This window comes from Protopterus annectens, chromosome 14.part0 (genome assembly GCF_019279795.1).
Source record: "Protopterus annectens isolate FY-2018-M chromosome 14.part0, PAN1.0, whole genome shotgun sequence".
In the NCBI taxonomy this organism is placed as follows: Eukaryota; Metazoa; Chordata; order Ceratodontiformes; family Protopteridae; genus Protopterus; species Protopterus annectens.
In genome coordinates this window covers 365650617-365672993 of record NC_056748.1, presented here as the reverse complement: position 1 = coordinate 365672993, position 22377 = coordinate 365650617, and the positions used below count along the sequence as shown (strand labels likewise).

General features: G+C 43.0%; 1 protein-coding gene across 3 annotated transcripts in view; it reads left to right on the top strand.

Annotated features, from left to right (window-relative positions):
* The window catches only part of FAM149B1 (family with sequence similarity 149 member B1), a 1523608-nt gene that overhangs the window by 117399 nt on the left and 1383832 nt on the right, over positions 1–22377 (top strand). The window lies entirely within an intron of this gene.

Genomic DNA, 22377 nt, shown 5'->3' with positions numbered 1-22377 from the left:
CACATTAATGCAAAACATGTTATTCTATTACCTTATTAAGTTTATGAGTAGTATGTGGAACTTGTCCCTATGTTTGGTTCTTTTTCAACCCAATATGTATGGCTTTGTCCAAATTCCTTGCTGTAAAATGTTGAAAGGTATGGTCCAATGTGCTATGGAAATGTATATATGATGCTGTCTGATTTCAGTCCATGTGTTGGCCACACACCCACAAGCATTACAACCCTGGGGTCTCAGTTTATTTTTTCCACACATATAGCAACCATGCAACAAATTGTAATTTATAATGTTGTGTGCTTCCTCATGGACAGTGCCAGTTGGTGGTGCTCACAACCTTACTCTGCTAAACTCAAACATCCAAATATGCTCTGTAAGGGTACTTGTGTTATACAGCTAGGCTTCGAAGCGTAATACTATTCGGCTGTTAGCCTCATATGATGCTGTGACCCTATGTGCCTGTGCAGGCCTCCCAAGCTGCTGTTCCTCACATGGGCTGCTGATGTCATCTACTGAAAGTTCACCTGCATTCCTGTATAAGTCAGATTTGTTCCATGTCGTGTGTGTTAAGTACTGTGTTCCTTAGTCTGTGCACTTAGGTATGGGTTCTGTTCTCACTGCAGTTGACTGTGTGTGTGTGTGTGTGTGTGTGTGTGTGTGTGTGTGTGTGTGTGTGTGTGTGTGTGTGTGTCTAGTCAGCAGAATAGAAGTGCTATCCTGCAGTTACTTCTCTAATGGCATGGCTTGCTATTTTTTGGATAGTTGCTCATCCTTGCACAGTTATTCCATACTGGCCCCCCAAGCTGTTGTCTCACAGTAGATGACATCAGCAGGCCCTGTGGAAGTCCACCTGCACTCCTGTGTAAGTCAAACTTGTTCCATGGTGTGTGTGTGTTAAGTACTGTGTTCCATAGTCTGTGCACTTAGATAGGTAAGGGTTCTATTCTCACTGCAGTCAACAGTGTGTGTGTGAGTCAGCTGTAACTTGATATTACAGACAGTATTTTACACCAGCAGGTGGGACACTGTTATTCCCATGTGCTCAGCAGACAATGTTGATGTCATCTGCTATATAAGAGTACTGTATATACTTGTATCTCATTAGGGCATGATCAGACAGTGGCCTAGATGTCAGGCAGATAACACATCATGCGGTACAAGACAGATTAAAGATACGTGCTCATTCACAGTCATTCATTCACTCCAATGGAGCTCAGGAAGTTTGCAGTGTAACTTCCAATGGGCAGAACCTTAGCTTTTTGACAAAATCAAATGATGTCCTCACATTTCAATCAAATGTTCATATCTCTGGAACCATAAGGGTTATGAAAGAAGTATAAATGGCAAACCCTTCAGCACAAGCTATTCTTATAGTGCTAGTATTCTTTAGGGTCTAGGTCTTAAACTGAATTTTATAAGTCACAGTAAAGACAGTAGCTATTATGTTTGTAATATTTTATAAACAATTTACAATATCTCAGAAACCACACAAGTTACATAAATACTGTCAACAGCATTTTATTCATGTAGCTGAGAGCTTTCATATGAGCCTAAGGATGTTCTGTCTGTGTTACTTGGTTGTTGAGATATTTAGAAAAATGTATCTATACAAATTAATGTCATAAAAACAACAGTTAATATCTCTTTGCTTGCACAAGACAGACGTCAAATATTAATGCAGTTGTTTGCCATTGTGTAAGTTTTAAGATTAAATCTTTTAAAACCTTGTACATAGCATGTTTTTTGAATTACTGATGCAAATATGAACAAGCCATATTTGACACCTAGAGGCATCAGTACGAGGTAAGTGCAAATGCACCTGGAGGCGTCACTCAGATGTAATGAGTTAATCTGTATACATACATCATGACATGGTTTGTAGGCTTTGTATTAGCCTGATGAGAAAGCCCTGTGGGGTGTCCTGCAGATGCTCTGTGTTGCATGTAGCTCACCAGAAACATGCATGATACCGTACTGTTCTAATGAGATTATACTACAGTGTTGTCGTGCAATCCACAGATCTGAATGTGATTGCCTGACTTATGATGATCACCATACATTTGTACTGGATAATCATTAAAGAGAACAATTGGAAAGTAATGAGATGCAGTGCAGTTGTTGACTTCACAACTCTTACAAGAGAATACACTGTAGAGTAGTGAAATGATGTTGCTATCCATTGTACAACTTGGCAAGGCAAATAAAATTCACAGGTACAGTTAACATTTAAACAACACAAATGTAGATATACTAAGCAATAATTTAGCTAAGTACCCTGTGCATCAGACCCAATGCTTTAGTTTCCCTGAATCCAAAACAGAGAAATCAGGGCCATGGCACAGTTATCAGATACACATGGTGTTGTGGGGAGAGGGGCAAGGAGGCCTAGGCTTGCAACAAAGTTTGTTGAGTGCGTGTGTGTGTGTGTAAGAACAGGGAAGCAGGCAGGCTGAACAATGTAACTGCTGTGTGTGTGTGTGTGTGTGTGTGTGTGTGTGTGTGTGTGTGTGTGTGTGTGTGTGTGTGTGTGTGTGTATCTGTAGGGGTCCTCCATGTGAAAGTGGTGTGTGACAGTGTACCTGAACACAACCAAGCTCAGTACTAGCTCTACTTCTTGGCATGTTGGACATGTGTGAGCTCTGCATGATAGAGTTTTCAGTTCGTCGTTGTCTCCCCTGACCCTGAGACCTGCCAGGAGACACACTGGCACCTCCAGGAACAAGGTCAGATGCAGTGCTGCTACTTGACTGTGACTGTTGTCTGCTGGACATGCTCCCTTAACGGGAATGCCCATGGCCACACCCCCATAGCCTGCCACATCTGAGTGTGGACAGCACACTCCCTGATGGTGCAGGGGAAGTACTGTCACTACAGGAGCGTGATAGGGCACAGCTACGTTGGCTAGCAGCAGATGGTGTGGCTGGCCTATACCCACGTGGATGACATCCCCCCTCCTAGCAGATGTGTCATCAAGACACTGTACAATCCATGATATAAACCCCTTGTTCCATCACAGATGCTCCATGTTCCAATGTGTCATTCAACCAATTGGCTACACAGTGGAAGCTCAAAAAACAAAGTGTAGAGACCTCACCAGAGGTCTACACAGTGAAACCACAGTCCAAACTAAATAAAATAACTCGCTGTGGACCACCACTGGTAAAACATTTAATACTTATTACAGCAGCACGAACACAAAACCATAAAATAATGAATAAAATCCAAGGATAAAACTGTACACTACTAAGTGCTTTCAGGTTCTAACCCTTCTTTAGATGAATATTCTATTGACCTGCTAAACTTTAAATAAAACAACAGCCAATCACTCCTCAGTATTGCACCCACCTATTTTTAAGGGTGGGATTCATTGGGACAACTTCACTGAGTCATGGATACCTGTGTGCCATTAATTCTATTATCCATTTTGTTTCCTTTAACTCAGTCAAATTTTTTATGTCACCTCCCCTGAGACTGATGTTCATTTTCCAAATCACCCTAAATTTAATCTCATGCCCCTCATATTGGCTAATATGTCTAAACAATGCATTATGTTGGTTCTTAGTCTTGATGGCTGACAACTGTTGCAAAATCCTCACTTTAAACATACAGTTTGTCTTTCCCACATAAAAACTTGAGCAGTGTTGACAGTCTGCTAAATAAATGACATCTGTTGTCCTGCATGTGGCTTTTGCTTTAAAATGGTACTCCTTTTGTATAACTGGTTGCTTAAAGTCTGTCGTCTTATTGATGTAACTGCAAGCTTTACAAGACCCACAGGATGAGGTTCCTACTCTATTCATAACCTGTTTTAATCTGGGTCCCCTCTCCTGCCCCAAAATATCCTTTAAGTTCTTATTCCTTCTAAAGCCAAGCAAAGGTTTGTCTCCTGCATATCCTTTTAAACTATTATCCGCCCTAAGAATGTTATATCTTAAAATGTATCCATAGTACTGACATAAATGTATTAGGCTTACCATCTGCAGGAAGCCTGCGTCTCTGTATTCCTGAAGTAAGTAAAGCAAGAGGTAATGGCAACAGTATCACATTTAACAGTAAAACAGGGGCTAATACATTTGCATCTCTATATCGGCAGTACTTCAAATGTCAACACAAATGTGGCTGACAACTTCAAATTAAGCTTCTAACTGTAGCAATCCTAAATCCACCCACCCAACAAACAACTGACACAGACATATACATTATAGAAGGTAGTGCACTATGCCATGGTATTCTTATTATTATCTAATGAAACATACCAGGAAGCTCCTCTTGGGATGCAGGAGTTGCACCCACATCAAGAACATAATGTGCCATGGATTGCTGGGAGCTGTCCTGCGTGGCAGTGTTCTCCAGGAATACCTCAGTGGCAGTGAGAGGGGGTTCTGCAGCAGGGCCTCCACCTGTGAATTGATCATCACGTGCCACTGCAGCTGCACGCCTACATGCAGCAGTTAACTTGTCTGTTGCTCTGTGCTGCACCTGCTGGCTCATATGTGTGATTGTATCGCCCAACATTGTTAATGATGGCCACTAATTCATCCCAGAGGGCTGTATGCTCAGCTATATTGGCCCACTCCTTGGACAGAAGCACAGAAGCATGTTGTCTTAAGGCATCAATTATCAGATTATTCTCTGCATCTGTAGATGGGGGCCTATGACGAGCAGACATATTGTGTCCTACAAAACAAAGGAATGATAATACATGAGGATCATATAAGTACAACTTAACTGTTTACCAATTAAAGCAGTAAAGGAAAGCTGTCAGTATTTCCCAACAGATAAACATGAAAGAGTCTGCATATTTCTAAAAATAACAGGATGGAGGATACAAAACAGGGAGACTAACAAGAGAAACATTTCTTTGTTTGTTCCATAGCAGTAAATATAATATGCTAACCCACCCAAAATAACAGTTTGGTCTAGTGAGTGCCCTAGCACTAACTCTTCTTTATCCCCCCAAGCAAAATGACAGTTTAAAGAGCAATTGTGCTAACAAAACATCTTTGAGATGCTAAACGTGCTATCAAAGGACCTGTCCTTGAAACATGTGTACATATTTATCACACTGCAATCCCATTTCAGGTATTCTCAGTGCTGTGTACCTGTGAAATGGCTTGAAAACCATGGCCATGTCATCATTATACTTCTAAGCAGTGCATGCAGATTAAAGTGTGAAAGCAATTACTTCACATTTATTCTTAACTACATTCTAGCGTATGCATTATGTAGGTAACAAAATGGGAACATACATACTGGTGTGCAGTACTCCTCTGTGGAGAAATACTGTGAAGAAATATGGTTGTGTTAGTGAACAATGTACTAACTCTGCTCAACATCAGTTTAGCGAGCTACATAATTTGTCTTTTTGTAATGTAGTACATCATTAATAGATTGCATCTGTCCTAGTCTGTGCTCCAAAGATGCTAATTTCTGCATAAGCACGTGAATTGCATGCTAATCAGCCAATCTTGTGAGGCTGTTCAACAAGATGTAAAGCATCCATGCAGGCTCCATGCTGGTTTTTCCTAGGGATGTCACAAAGTGTGGATTACAGATGCAGCATTTACAAGGTAAGTCCTGAACATGTATGTACTTGTTTTTCCTCATATGGTACAATAAGCAGGTAAAAGGTGGAAGATGTGTACAGAAAGTCAAGTAATATGTGACAGCAGAAAGTTATTTCACTTGTGTGTGTCCATGAGAAAGTAGTAGTCTTCAGCCGTGAAAGATTCACAAATTCATAATTGTCCAACGTACTGGTGATCAGTGCATGTCCTCAGTTTAACATCATATGTTTGTAATGGAATATCTTTACACAGAGAAGTTGTGCCAAAATGTGACCTCAGCTTGGCCCACCCCTTGTAAGAACAGTGTACTCTTGCATGTGCTGTAACCGGAATTCACCTTTGCTCCCACCAAAAGAGCAGTGTATGGTTGTTTGTCATCCAACCTGGCCTTCATTTGCTGACAACTGCATATCATATTATTCCCAGTTAATATACACACACAATGTAAGGTAAATGAGGAAGACTGTTTTTCACACCTCATGTGTCTGAATTTTGCTTTGATAACTGTTGAATGGCCAAGCAGCACAGACTGGTGTAATTTCAAGCAATAGTCCTAACAGGTTGTGTGATCACTAAGTGCAGTACATACAAATCTATTTCGTATAATACATGTATAAATGGGTCTACTTTATTCTGTTGAAAGCTTAAAAGGGCGAATACAAATAGCGCAACACATAAAGAGCGAACCGCGAATACATTGAACGTACTAAACCGTGAAATTTAAAACCTCGAACCGTCATAGTCTGCCAACCCACCGCCTGCAACACACTACCTACCCAAACACAATTAAAAAAACACATACACTAACCAGAACCCTACTTCTAACCCCAAATTAAACCACCAAAACCCTACTGCTAACTCTACACTAAACCCCACATATACAACTATCTATGCACTATCCTTAACCCCTCCCTATAACCCTAAGGTCTGTAACTACTGCACACTTCCCCTACGGAGCTATACCCAAACAAACTAAATATTCCACACACATACACTTAACAAAACCCTACACTAAACCTTACATACATTACCTACCTATTCACTTACCTTAACCCACACCCTAACCCTAAGGTCCGTAACTATTGCACACTTACCTTACAGAGCTATACTGCAGATGGGCCAACTGTGACAATTTGACACTTCTCTTTTCGCGGTTTCATTCATTTGACATATTCGCTGTTCGCTCTTTACGTGTCACGCTATTTGTATTCGCCCTTTTCAGCTTTCGACAGAATAAAGTAGACCCATATAACAGCTGATGGCTTCATATCAGTTAAAATACATTGTGGAAGAGTGTTGTATGATGGATAACTTAAAGTTGTTTGCTGCCAAGCTGCTTGTGTGGCCAACTGGGATAAGGAACCTATGCTATTTTCTGAAGGTGCATTGGAGTAAGATTGGAAATTCAGGCCACCTATGTATTAGATATCAGACATGATCCAGACAGCCAAAGAAGAAAAGATTCTTCCTAGAGTGCTTAGCCAAAGACGATGACAAAGATATGTTGCAGGTGGCAATGGTCTGGGATTACCTGTCAGGCCTTTCAGAACTGGTCTTTCTTGTGCTTTATTAAAGGTTCATACTTTTGCTGTCTCGACCTATTTTGGCCATGTACCATTTCTTTACTCTAACCCTTGAAAGAAACCAATCATAAAAGAGGATGTCCTTCCATTTCACTGTTGCAGTATTCATTGCATTAGGAATCCCCTGCCAAGGGTGGCCTGACATCCGGCCAGTATACCAAAGCCTTCAGAATGCTTTAAGGTACGACGTACAGCAAACATATGCTCCTTATGTAACATAGGCCTCAAAGGTGATGTCTGGACATACCATCCTCAGAACTTCTTTGCCGCCAGTCTGAACGCCATCACTTGATCGTTGGTTTGAACACCTGTTTTGTTGCTGGTTCACCAAGCCATTGCAGGTAAGTGCCCCGTTGGGGTTCATTTTTACTTATCTTTCTTTTATTGTTGTTTGTGGGTTTCATGTCATCGAAGAAGGGTAAATGCCAGTGTGGAAGACAGATTCCCCATAAAGACCACCATGAGCAGTGTCTGTTTTGCCTTGGTGCTGCACACGACCATACGTCGTGTTCCATCTTTCAGGCCTTTATACCTAAAATCCTTTGTAGTAGATTCTGTCCTTTGGCACTTTATCTTGAAAACCAGTGTCTTAAGCTTCTTGCAAAGGGCATTATGGAGGGAGCTTCCCGCTCCGAGAGACGGCCATCAGTGAAGAAGGCGGCCAAGAAGCCTAGGCCAAAATCTTCTGCTGTTCAAGCTCCACCAGACGTTTCTCCTGAGGTAAGTGAAAATCCAGAGGTTTGCCGGGCTTTATCATCAGTTTCCTCTGCTGCGACTGGGTTGGAGGCTGGCGGCAATCCAACTTTAAGCACGTCCAAGGTGGTATTGAATACATCTGTTTTGGATGTTCAGGAGGAACCACAGCTGATTATTTCCAAGGGGCCTAGGGGTGTTCCTCAAATATTAGTCAGAGAAGAAGTCTCTACTACAATTATTCAAATCTGTCCTAGGTCAGAGCCTTCCAAATTTTATAAGGTAAAGTAAAAAAAAACAATGCAGTCGTACCACCATTTTTTTTTTATTTTTTGTTTCAAATTTTATAAGGTGGACGTCCTAGTGAAGAAAAAGCAAAATACTAAACATATTACTCCTGCTCCTAAGGATCCACAAAGTGAATGGCAGTCCTTCACTCAGGGCTTGTTTAGTGCTTTGATGGCATTCAAACTTCTTCAGGGAGTTTCTGTTCCAGCCCACCTTGGTCCTGTATTTCCCTAAAAAGACACTGGGAACAAGATTCCTATGAGGAGGACCTGCATTCGGATGAGCATTCCGTTGCTTACTCTTCTCAGATTTCCTCTCTTTTGGAGTATGGATAAGCGGAAGAGGAATCAGTCCTGATATTCGAGAGATTTCTTTTGGGGACATGATCTCCAGGATGATGGAGTTCTTTAAATGGGATTGTGTTTTGTGCTTAGGTTTCTGAGGTACATAAAAGATATGAGCTGCTACAGATGGATTCTCCTAAACCTTCTGCTGTTCCTCTTGATGTTCATCGTGCGTACAGCTTCAGTCATTACAGATGGGTTATCCTGCCGTCAGGCGGGTCCTCGGTCGGCCGAATTCCAAAGTCTAGGTCCGGCGTCGGTTGTCGTCGCTTCTTCCCTGACATCAGTGCGGCAGGGGTATAAAAGAGGCAGCCGACGCCATCTTCTTCAGTCTTTCTTGCCGCGCGGTGCCCGAAGCAGAAGCAGTTCGCAAGTGCTGGTCGGCCAGCTCCTGAGATTTATGAAAATATTTCAGCAGAAGTCTTCTTGAACGCTAAGTACACCGTTGAGGAAACTTTTCTTGCCTCAGACCGATGTCAGACAAAGTTAATAATTGCATTTCATGTGGGAAGCAAATACCGCATAAGGATTTCCACTCTTTCTGTATACCTTGCTTAGGCCCAGACCACGACGTCTCGGCCTGCCGTTTTTTTGCTAGATTCAACAAGCGCACTATTAAGCACCGGGCGGAGTTTGCCCTTCACTATTTTGGTAAAAAATTTAATTATATTATGTCGTCGGATACTCAGACTCCAGTTTTCAGTAAAAGACGCAAAGATAAGGACCGACATACGAGGTCCGCACTGACTACTGACACCACGCTAAGGCCGAGTACCGGTTCTCAGCGAGGCCCTACGCAGCCCCTGAGTACCGATGACACAACATTACTGGTGCCTTCAGTACCCGAGGTCGCAGGCTCCTCGGTCCCCATTCCTACTACAGATACCGACTCCACTCTTGGCGGGGAAACTCTGAGTTTAGACAGGCCTGCCATTTCTCAAGGTGTCTTCAGGCCTTCCTCCTTCTCCATTAAAGCTTTCACTAAATCTAAAGCAGCCATGAAAACCAAAAAACAGGGACCTCAGACCCCCTCTCAAGGCCCCATGCCTAAAAAACAGCTGCTCAAAATGGCTGAGGATTTGATTACTCTTATCAGGGGTTCTCAACCCCCCTTGGACAAAAGGCCCAGATTAGAGGAAGACTACCCTTCCTCAGATCAAGCCTCTATTACCTCTGAACATTCCGAGGACCAGGACTATGCCTATTCTCCTTTTGAAGACTCTGATGCAGAGGAGTCTATTCCCTCGGTCTCCCCCCCTGAGGACTACTCTTTTGGGGAAACCCTACATACCTTGAGGGAACACTTTCACTGGGAAGGCCAAGATTACTCAGATTCCAAGAAAAGGCTCAGGGATTTTCTCTTGCTCCCCCAGCATAGGCCCTTGGCTATCCCTCCTGTTTTAGATATATTGGATGATGTGTACACAGAAGCCAGCCTTAATCCAGATTCTTTACCTCCAGCTCCTGTTAAACCAGACAGGTATTACCGGGTTCCTGATTCACACCAGTTCCTATACAAAAGCCATACTGCTGACCCAGAAACTATTTCACAGGGTCCCAAGGGAATAAAGGCCTCTACTGCTAAAAACCCATTACCTTCAGAGAGAGATTCCAGAGCTTTAGAATGGTGGGGAAAAAGGTGTATACCTTGAACACTTAAACCATGAGGGCATTAAACTGTCAGTTCCACATGTTAAAGTATCAACAGTTTTTGTTATCTCAGTTGAAAAGCAAAATGACACAACCAGAACAACCAGATTTAAGAGTTGCAGGATTTGTTGCATGGTGCAGAGCAAGTGGGTAAACATAGCTTGCAGTGTGGTTTTGATGCTTTAGAGGCCTCATGTAGAGCTGCTGTTACGGGGTCTGTTATACGTAGACATGCTTGGCTCAAAGAGCAAGTTTTACCAGATCATGTCAAAGCTAAATTATTAGATGCACCTCTTCAAAAAGATGTATTGTTTGGTGTTAAAGCTGAGGAGGTATTAAAGAAAATGGAGGAAAAAGCGAAATCAATGCAAACCGTGAAAGATTTCCTGCAGGTACAACCACCACGTTTCAGCAGAAACTGTCTTTCAAAAAAATTGGTCCTTTCCAGCCACGGACAGACCTCAAAGGGGCAGATACAGATGCCCAAGGGGTAGAGGGCAACCTCAAGGATCTTTCAGAGCTAGACAATGGCAAGCACCAACCCAAAGAGGTGGAGAAGATAGATCACAGTCATTCAGAAAGCAGACACAATGACTTCCCCCTTTACCTGCCAAGCAAAGCTTTAATGGCAGCACCTTTGGGCGGAAAACTGGCATTATTCTCAAAAAATTGTCATATTGTTACAAAAGACAAATGGATTCTGGACATTATAGACAGAGGCTACAGGTTCCACTTTCACACCCTTCCAAAAATGAGAGGTATGCCAAACCTGCCACAAAATCAAAGGGCAGAGGCACAAAAACAAATTTCAGCTCTCATGGACATGAAAGCGATTCAAGAGGTACCTGCAAAAGAACAAGGTCAAGGGTTTTATTCCAGACTATTCCTGGTACCAAGGAAAGACAAAGATTGGAGACCTATCTTAGACCTATCCATCCTAAACACATATTTACAGGTACCAAAATTCAAGATGCTCACATTACAGCAGCTTCTTCCCATGCTGGGCAAGGAGTCTTGGCTGGTAACATTGGACCTCAAGGAGGCATACCTGCATGTCCCTGTCAGACAAGATTGCAGAAGATACCTCAGATTTCTTGCAGGTTCAACCCATTATCAATTCTCGCATTGCCCTTTGGCTTATCTACTGCACCCAGAGTGTTTACGAAATGCCTGGCATCAGTAATCGCCTTCTGCAGACTTCAAGGAATACAAATATTCCCATATCTGGACGACTGCCTGATCCAAGCGGACAGCAAGGACATACTTCTGAAACACCTGGCGTTTGTAATAAAACTGTTGAACTTTCTGGGATACACAGTCAACAGAAAGAAATCAAAACTAATACCCTCTCAACAAATAATTTTCCTGGGTGCCAGCTTGAATACAACCACCCAGATGGCTTACCTCACGCCAGACAAACAAAGGCAACTGTCTCAATACTTCAGCAAAATGGCAACCTTCACCAGGCTGACTGCAAGGAAAGTCCTGCAGGCTCTGGGATTCATGGCATCTTGCATCCTTACTAATCCCATGTGCAAAGCTGCATATGAGGAAACTTCAATGGTACCTAAAAAACTTATGGTCTCAACACAGCCACAGCTTGGAAACAATTATACCACTCATTCCATGCCTTCAAAAGGAATTTCTGTGGTGGGCTCAAGCATGCCAAAGAAACATAGGTCTCCCTTTCTGCTTACCTCAAGCAACTCAAATCATCACAACAGATGCCTCAGACTATGCCTGGGGGGCACACATGACAGATCAGTGCCTTCAGGGAAAATGGTCCCAAAAAGAGAAGCACCTACACATCAACCAAAAGGAAATGCTAGCCGTGCAAAATGCTATTATGGCCTTCAAAGACCTACTGCATCAGGCCAGCTATTGATAAGGACAGACAACACCACAGTGATGTGGTACATAACCAAACAGGGGGGAACTCCTTCATACCCCCTGTGCAGGCAAGCCATGACCCTATGGAACACAGCACTGGAATTGCAAATTCAACTACAGGCACAATTCCTGCCAGGGAAGGAAAACACACTGGCAGACAGCCTAAGCAGAAATATGACAGAGCCACACGAATGGAAGTTGCATTCTCAAGTTTTCACAAAGATAACTCAGACATGGGGACAGCCAGACATAGATCTCTTTGCTACCCACAGAAATTACCAATTGAAAAAATTTGTTCAAGGACCTATCATCCACAGGCCTGGAAAGTGGACACACTTTCTTTCAATTGGACAACGTTGACAGTGTATGCCTTTCCGCCTCTTCCTGTGCTGCCCAAAGTTCTATTAAAAGCCAGAGCAGAGAGGCCGAAAATTATTCTCATTGGTCCAGATTGGCCAAGACAACACTGGTATCAGATCCTGAAGAGCCTGACACATTCCCCACCATGGATCCTACCTCTAGTCCCTCTTCTGTTGTCCCAGCACAATTTCAAGACACTTCACAGCCAGCTCAAAACCCTAAATCTAGCTGCATGGAGAATCCCTTGATTTCCCAACAGACCCTCCTCTCCAAGGAGGTGCAGGATGTCATCTTGGAGGCCAGAAGACCTTCTACTAGAAAAGCCTACTCCGCCAAATGGAAACGATTTTGTACCTGGAATCAAGAAAAGGGCCAGAATCCTTGGGTAATAAATTTACCTCAAATTTTACAGTACCTAGCTGAGATGTTAAACAGTGGACTTTCCTTCTCCTCTATCAAAATCCACGCTTCAGCCATTTCTGCACAATACAACACAGATCCTCCTTTATTCTCTCATCCTCTCTTAAGACAGTTCCTCAGAGGGGCAAAGAATATAAAACCCCCAAGGAAACCACCAGTCCCTGCTTGGGACCTCAACTTCGTATTGGAAAAGCTGACCCTTCCTCCCTTCGAGCCAGCTGCTTCAACAGAACTACAATACTTGTCATGGAAAACAGCCTTCCTTCTGGCTATCACCTCAGCACGCAGGGTTTCGGAGCTACAGGCCCTCATGGCTGTGCAACCTTTCATCATTTTCCATCAGGACAGAGTTTCCTTACGAACCAACCCTACCTTTATGCCAAAGATAGTATCCAGTGTAGCTTTGAATCAGACTATCCAGTTTACCTACCTTTTATCCTAATCCAGAAAACAAAGGGGAAAGACTACTGCATTCCTTGGACATTCACAGACAACTTCATTATTATTTGGACAGGACAAAGCCATTCAGGAAATCCGAGCAACTCTTTGTGTCCTATGCTACAGGTGCTCAAGGAAAGGCTATTTCCAAACAGACAATCTCAAAATGGATAGCCCACTGCATACGCTTTTATTACTCATTTCATGGAAAAGCTGTGCCTTCAAGCATCAGATCCCACTCCACCAGGGCCACAGCTACCTCTGCAGCTTTCCTCAGGTGGGTTCCTACCAAGGACATTTTGGAAGCAGCCACGTGGAGTTCAGTGCACACTTTCTCCAAACACTATCACCTTCCACTATACTCTAAATCCAGAGCGGGATTTGCCACAGCGGTCTTGCAGGGCATCCTTGCTCCTTTTAGTTCCACTTAGTGCCTGCCACCCCTACTTAGCTTTGGGATTCTTCCCATCTGTAATGACTACAGCTGTATGCACGATGAACATAGTACAGTTTTGTACCTACCATAAATGTAGATGTTAGAGTGCTCATACAGCTGCAGTCCAGGTTTCCCCCCCTCCGTCCCCTCTTAGGACAGGCCTTATGACAAACACCTTCTCATACAACCTATTTGGGGTATTCTTTTATGGTGTATTTGCTTGCAACTACTGTTTTTTGATTATTCTATATTGCATGATTACATAAGTTTATGTTTTGCCTTCCTTCTGGGGGAACCTGACATCTGGGGCAAGAAAAACTGAAGAAGATGGCGTCGGCTGCCTCTTTTATACCCCTGCCGCACTGACGTCAGGGAAGAAGCGACGACAACCGACGCTGGACCTAGACTTTGGAATTCGGCCGACCGAGGACCCACCTGACGGCAGGATAACCCATCTGTAATGACTGCAGCTGTATGAGCACTCGAACATCTACATTTATGGTAGGTACAAAACTGTACTTTTTGGCTGCCTTATTGGATGCATTTTCCAATGCTTCTAAGACACCAGATTCTCAACCCCCCTGCTCCCAGGAAACCTGATAGATTCCATAGGGTGGCTGAGGACTGTAAATTTTTGTACTTGTGTCTTTCTGCTGACCTCTTTGTGGTGTCTATAGCTTCTGACAAGCCCTTTCAGTTGCTTCCTTCTCCCAAGTTACTGCCTTCTGATAAAGATAGCAGGACCATGGAAAGGCTAGGCAAGAAGGGTTATACCGCTGCTACCTTGGCTTTTAAGGCTGTTAATTATCAGACCCATATGTTCAGGTATTTGTTGGTACTCCTATCCCCAGGCCTGTCAGATTATTTCTGAGCTTCCAGATTCTGTGGGTAAAACTACTGCTGTTTCCCTGGTAGGGATTTCCTTATAGGTGGCTCGTCATTCCATAAAGTGTAGTTATGAAGTACTAGATGCTTCTTCTAGCGCTGCTGCTTTTGGGTCAGTGATGAAGAGGTATTCTTGGCTCTGGCTTCAACCTTTGCCTGATGATATTAAGGCTAAGTTGATGGATGCCCCTCTTGATAATTGACACTTATTTGGGAAGCTGCTACTGCTGCTATGTTTAAGTCCCTTCTGGATAAGGGCAAGTATTTACAGGAACCTAAACATGTGTTTGTTTCTCCTGTGCCTAAATTTCACAGAAACTTCCACAATAAGCCAGCCTTTGTTCGCATGCAATCTTGCTCTCCTTCTAAGGATAAAAAGAATAGAAAGTGGGCCCCTTGTGCTAAGGCTACTCAGACTTCTGTGCTTCAGAAGTCTTCTTTCCAGATAAACCAGGTGCTGTCGGAGTATCCTATTCTTCCCCACCCACTTTCCTCTTTCTGTTCGCCTTTCTCTCTTCCTGTTTGGTAACAGGTTACTCAGGATTCCTGGGTCCTGTCCATTATTCACCAGGGGTATTTTATGGTTTGGAAATTCCTTCACCCTTTTATGGGTATTCCTCAGCCCCCTCAGGAACAACTCTCCTTTCCAGAGCTGCTTTGAAGCCTTTTGACTTGGGGTATTATTCAAGAGGTGCCTGTGTCTCAGAGGGGGAGGGGTTTTACTCCCAGATGTTTCTAGTACCCAGAAAAGAGGGTACCTGGAGACCAGTTCTAGACCTCTCTCATCTAAACACTTTTCTGAAGGTCCCTTCCTTTTGAATGTTGTCCCTTCAGACTTTTTCTTCTTTTGCTTCACCAGGCTTATATGGAGTCTCTGGATCTCAAGGATGCTTATCTCCATATCCTGATCCATTCCCTTTTCAGGAAGTTTTTACATTTATGTGTTGCTTCCTGGTATTTTCAGTTCTCTTTTTTGCCATTTGGCCTTTCTACTGCCCCAAGGGTATTCACCAAATGTCTCACTCCTATGATTGCTTTTTGCAGACTTCAGGAGATCCAAATTTTCCTTACTTGGACGACCTGCTGTTTCAGGCATCCTCTGTAGAGATCCTGTTGCAGAATCTTCATTTTTCCATTTCCCTTCTGAAAAGCCAGGGGTGTTACAATAAACTTCAAAAAGTCTTTTCTGACTCCTCCTTAAGATCATGTTTTTCTGGGGTGCAGGATCCAGACTGCGCCTATGCTGGTATCCCTGCTTCCTCTCAAGGCCTCAGCACTGATTTCCTTCTTTCAAATTCTTTTTCCTCTGGCCTCTGTGACAGCCAGGGAGTTTCTGAGAGCTCTGGGATTCATGGCATCCACCATGCCTGTGTTCCCTCTGGCCAATCTTCACATGAGAAAGCTTCAGTGATTTCTGAAGGCGGTTTGACTTCAGCATGCGCAGAGTTTGTAGATGTCCTTCTATTCAGTGTTGCAGTATTCTTTACATATGGGTTGTATTCCACCAATTGACCCAACGTCCAACCTGTGTACCAAAGCTTATTGCCACTGCCAGTATGTGGGATGTTGCACAAAGGCACTGAGAGTATCCGCCATAAAAGGGATGTCTGCACATACCATCCTCATAACATTTTCGCCGCCATTGAGAAAGGTTGACTCTTGCGCTGTTGGATATTGTTGGGTTTGCCTTCCAGCTTCAGATAAGTACCCTGTAGGGGATTTATTTCTTGCCACTACCTGTCGTTGTTTATGTCATCCAGGAGGGGCAATTGTAGGTGTGGAAGGCAAATTCCACTTAAGGATAGTCACGAGCTTTGCCTGTTCTGTTTAGGGCCTACTCGTGACCACCACTTCTATCTGTCAGGCCTTTGTGCCTAAGACATTGCATAGTCATCTGTCAGCTTTAAATCTTTACTTAGAAAATCAGAGACTTAAACTTCTGGCTAGGGATGCGATGGAGGGTTCCGGAGTCCTTCAGCTGAGCTGACTTTGAAGAGGAAGTTTAGCAAAGTTTGGCCCAAATCCTCTTCGGCTGCATCTACTTCCTTCGATATACCCCTTGAGGTTAGGGAAAACCTGGCAGTGCATTTGGAGGTAGGGTCCACTTCTCTGGTGGGTACCTCAGCAGAAGCCATCAAGGGTGTGGATCGTAGCACTTCTTAAGGTCATGCAAACATCCAGTTTGGATGACTTGGGGGAACCACTGTTTATTATTCTAGAGGACTCAGGAACTGCTCCTGTCCCTCCGTCTAAAGAAGTTTCAGATGTAAGGCCTAAGTCCTGGCATTCTCTTCAACAAGAGAAGCATGTTAAGAAGCAGAAGACTAAACATTTCACCGTTACTTCCACCCCTCCGTCTGACTGGGATGCTTTCTCGCAGGGTTTCATTAAAGCCTTGATGGCTTTGAGGCCTTCAGCTTCTGTTTTTACAATTCCCTGGCCTGCTTATTCTTCGTCTCCAGTGTTGGCATCTGGGTCTCGGTGTCTCCTCCTGCACAAGCTGCTGAGTACCAGATTCCTGATTCTGACTCTGAGGATTCTTCTTCGGATGAAGATTCCTTGACATACTCCACCCAGATTCCTACTCCTCTGGAATATGCCTGTTCAGAGGAGGAGTCCAATGGGGGATATTCCCCCACAGAAGAACTTTCTTTTGGGGAAACTATTAATAAGATAAGAGAGGGAGCACACCAACATCAAAGAGATGCGGGCTCTGATTCTGGCCTTGCAGACTTTTCATCCTCATTTCTTGACAGGACCACTCAGGATTGTTACAGACTGTACCACGATCCTTTGGTACATAAACAAGAGGGGGGGGGACAAAATCTTAACTTTTTTGTCACCTAGCCATCAAAGCAGAACTCCGTGGCAGACACATTAAGCAGATCCATGACGCAATTGCAAGAGTGGATACTTCACAGTGATGTGTTCCTGGATCTAGTTCTCTGATGGGTTACTCCAGAAATGGACCTCTTCGCCTCCCTTCTGAAGGGACAACATCCTCTTTTTTGTGCCAGGGTCCCTCACCCTCAGGCTTGGAAGATGGACACACTATCTTTTTTGTGGAAGGGAGGTTTCTTTATGCATCCCCCCTTCCCTCTAATTCAAAACGTCCTGCTGAAAATTCTTCAAGAAAAAACAAACATCTTGCTAGTTGGCCCCCTTTTGGCCAAGACAGCACTGGTTGCCTCTTCTTCTGCAACTAGCCAAGAGTCATCACTACAAGTTACCTCACCAGTTGGACCTACTCACTCAGGAGAAGGGATCCTTGATTCATCCACATCTGCCAACTCTGCAGCTGACCTTGTGGGTTACTGACGTTTGATCCCTTTGAGGCACCTTTTTTTAAGGACGTGCTTAGGGTTTTGCAGGAGGCCAGGAAACCCAATACTAGAAAATCTTATATTTCCTAGTGGAGAGATTTTCAATCTGCTGCCACAAAAGAAAAGAGGACCCCCCTCTCTGCGGACATTCCTTTAGTGCTTTCTTTCCTGTGTGAGTTGCTTAATAGTGTCCTTTCCTATTCCTCAATCAAAGTCCACTGCTCTGCTCTGTTTGCTTGCTTGCCATTGACACCCCCCCCCCCAGCAATTCAGCTTAGAAGTTAAGATTTTTTCTTAAAGGTGTGCTACACATGAAACCTCCCAGGAAACCAGTTCCTCCTCCTTGAGATCTTAACTATGTTTTAGAGAAGATTGCTTAGGCCCCTTTTGAGACAGTGGCCTCTACTTCTCTGAAGCTTTGCGCATGGAAAACAGTACTTCTAGTAGTTTTGACTTCTGCTAGAAGGGTCTCTGAGATTCAGGCATTGATGGCTTCAACCCCCCCTTTTTTGGTTTTCCACAAGGACAGAGTATCTTTAAGAACTAATCCATCCTTCATGCCCATAGTGGTGAATGAGTTGTCCCTTAATCACTCCATTCAATTGCCCACTTTCTTTCCCTCACCTCAATCTCCTAGTGAGAGGGTTCTGCATTTCTTAGATGTGTGTAGACAACTCGGATTTTACCTTGACAAAAAAAAGTCTGTTAGGAAGTCTGATCAACTCTGTGTCCTTTCATCCCAGGGCTTTGGGTTTACCTGTTTCAAAACAAACTTACCTCTTCCTGGATCTTTAAGGCTATTGCGTTTTGCTATACTTTCATGGGAAATCTTTATCATCTTCTGTTAAGGCCCATTCTACCAGATCTGTTGCCTCCTCAGGGGCTTTCTTCAAATGTCTAGAAGCTCACTCCATTTTGGAAGCTACTACTTGGTGATTTGTTCATACTTTTACAAAATACAAGTTGGACATGACTCGAGATCCAGGGCAGGATTTGCTTGAGCAATTTTGCATGGATTTGTAGAAAATGCTTCTTCATTGTCTTCCTGTACTCCATTCTCCTCCCTGAGTTCCATTTGAGCCTTTGCACTCTCCCATATGGAAAGAATGCTGCAACATTGAATAGAAGAACATAAAATAGTTGTGTAAAATCTTACCATAACCACAGATGTCCTTCTTTTCTATGTTGCAGTATTGTATCGCACCCGCCTTCCCCCTGCTACTTCATCTTTCCTATTATGACTCCCTTTTTATGTGGCCTTTAGATTCCGTTTCCTCATGGGACTAACTTATTGAGGATGGTACGTGCAGACGTCCCTTTTATAGCTGATGCTGTCAGTGCCTTCATGCGATGTCCCATGTACTGGCAGTGGCAATAAGCTTTGGTATACAGGCCAGATGTTGGATCGATTTGGCAGAATATAACCCGTATGTAAATAATACTGCAACATAGAAGAAAAGGACATCTATGGTTATGGCAAATTTTACAATCCATCCTTCATGGCTAAAGTTGTGACAGAGTTGCCTTGATTCAAGCCATTCAGTTACCCCTGTTTCTTCCTAATCTTCTAAACAAGGAAGGAAAAGCATCATTCCGTGGATGTGCATTGGCAGTTGAGGGTTTACTTACAAAGGACTAAGAAATTCCGAAAGACAGAGCAGCTAATTGATCTTTGACAAAGGAAAGCAGGGGAAAGTAGTTTGCAAACAGGCACTTTCAAAATGACTGGCAATTTGTATTTCTTGTTGTTTTGCTCATGGCACACCTGTTCCTGGGCATGTTATAGCCCATTCTACAAAAGTCACTGTAGCTATCACAGCATTCTTCAGGTGGGGGTCAGCACTCACTCTTGTCACTCTCTCTCCCTCTATCCTAGAAGCAGCCATCTGGTCCTCGGTGCATATCCTGCAATGCTTACTATCCCAAACAGTACTGCCTTGACAGTCTTCACAAGCAGCAGTGGCTGCAGCTCTGAACAGTACATTGAACACAATACAGCTGTGTTAGGAAGATATCACAGATGTACATGTTCATGTACAGTCACTTTTGCAGTCCAGACTGCCTCTAACCTTACCCTCTGTTTTCTTCAATGCCCTTGGGAATGGTGTGATCTGTCTGATCCAGTTCTCACCTTCTCTATCATCTCCTTATCTGCTCACAGTCTCTTTTTAAAGGGAACATTCTGTAAGAAGGAAATTATCTCTACCTGCCTGCCTGTCTGGACAGGTAGAGGAATTTCTTGTTTGAATGAACCTAGGAAATCATAACTGCAGAGTTAGACAAAGTAAATTATGTTCAACAAAGAATAACATATTTCTGTGTAGCTGTGACTGTATGAGAAATTTGAAATGTAAAGGTCTTGAGAACCTTAACAGATAAGGGCATTGGATGTGATTGTATCTGTAATTTTTTACCATTATTTTATGTTGAAAGGGAAATAATTTTTGATATTCTGAAATCTGAGTCTCTGTATTTAATTCAGGTCAGATATTTTGAAGCATTGGAAAATATAATACACTTCTCCTGGCTTCTCTGTTCTGTTAGAGATAAGTTGTCGTCTACTTGGAAGTGTGTTAGGGAAAAGTAAAATGTGTTGCATATTATGCTAATCTATGTTTCTTATGAGTTTGTAAGACGTTTTAAACAGTTTAGGGTGCAAGAAATACTTTTCACAAAGTTCACAATTGATGCCAAATACGTTTATATAATGACATATGTATTTTTGAATGCAGTACCTATTTATAGTTTATATAACCAAAAATTAAGGGTGGGTGCCAGAGAGGAAGATACTGTATTAGTAATCTGTTGTGTATTACTTTATATAGAACTGTATTATAGATTTGCTACGTAAAGTAATGCTTGCAGTCTTAATCATGGAGTGTTAATAGTTTGTCAAGTCCTGAAAATGATCCAAGGAAATTGTGTACATTAGCAAAATTAGACCCCTAGTCGGCCACGTTGGTGCAGTGGTTAGTGTTGTTGCCTCACAGCAAGAGGTTCTTCTGTTCAATTCTCAGCTGGAGCACCTTCTGTGCAGAAGTCTGCATGTCCTCCCTGCAGTCAAATGAGTTTTAAAGACGTACAGTAGAGGCGCCGCACATGAGTATGAGTCCCTTCTGTGGAGGTTGGGCACCAGGCTGGCAACTCAACACCTTAAAACCTCTACTGCCAATCAATCTGCGGACCAGTGATCTGCTGTGGTGACCCCTAAAGGCAGAAGCTGAAAGACATTGCTTTTTTAAGCAAAACTAGGCCTCTGTAGTAGTGTAAGAAACTTATTTGAATGACACTGAGCATTTGAAACTGGATTATCTTGTATATAAACGATTAGGGTTCTCTTTATAGCCATGGTTGGGATGAAAGGGTGTTGCTGTGCTATTGCAAAGAGAATATGGCTTTTGTGCTGATAGAAGTATAAAATTTATGAGATTTGTATTACTTAGAGGAAGCTAGAGGAGTGTTATGCATTATTGTCAGTATGTATACCCACCAGGGACTGCTCAACAACCTATAGCTAAAATGCTAAAGTGAGTTGGAGGACAGGAGGGAATGTTTTTTGTTTTGGAAAGGAGACTGAAACAGTTTTTTCCCCCGCAGTGGTGAGATGCACTCTGATCCTGGGGCTCATAAGGTACTTGTGTTAGGTTGTTGTATTTGTAAGTAGGCTATGCTAATGGGAGGTGACGGACCTGCATGAGGCTTTCAGTCTTCCTTAGAGGTATGTTTGTCATACAGCATAAAACATATTCAGGAACAGACAAAATATTGGTTAGCGAGGAACATGTTTATCTTGTGAAATTGCATCCGTACCACTTTCCTTTCAGACCACTTACCATTGCTCATGAGAGAGTATGTTCACAAGGAAAGCTTCAATAGTACACTTACTTTGTTAAGAGGAACAATTTCAAAAAATAAATCAACATTTTTTTTACAGGGTATTGATGAGCTTCCCACATGACAGGGGAGTTGGATAATAAAAGCATGGGGTAGGTTTGAGGAGGGTCTAAGAACTTCTCTGTGGAATTCAGAAGATGTGAAAAGGCAGAAGATTTAAACATGGTCAGGTTGTATGCAGTGCTACTAAAGGTGCAGGAAGAAATGATTCACATGAAGGAGGGGGTTCAGGAGTTTCAGGGTACTATGGATAAAATACTAGGTTACAAGGTAGATGAGGCTAACAACTCGATGTCAGATGCCGAAACATCACCTACAGGACAAAAGCATTTGGTTGTAAGGCTTAAACAAATGAGATCAGTATGCAAGATAATAGATCAATCTACAATATACTGGGAAGTTCTGTTCATTTTTAAGAACAATTACAGTATATGAAACGGAGAACGCTTGAAAGGGGAAAGGTAAATGTAGCCTGCTTTCATTTTAGGGTTGTTGATGCTGTTCTTCCTTCTAGTGAGAGAAGAACAAACGGGCATTGTTTCTCTGCAGTGTAAAACTGTTGGTGAGACCAACACTAGTAGTAGCTAATTAGATGAATCCCCACTGTTA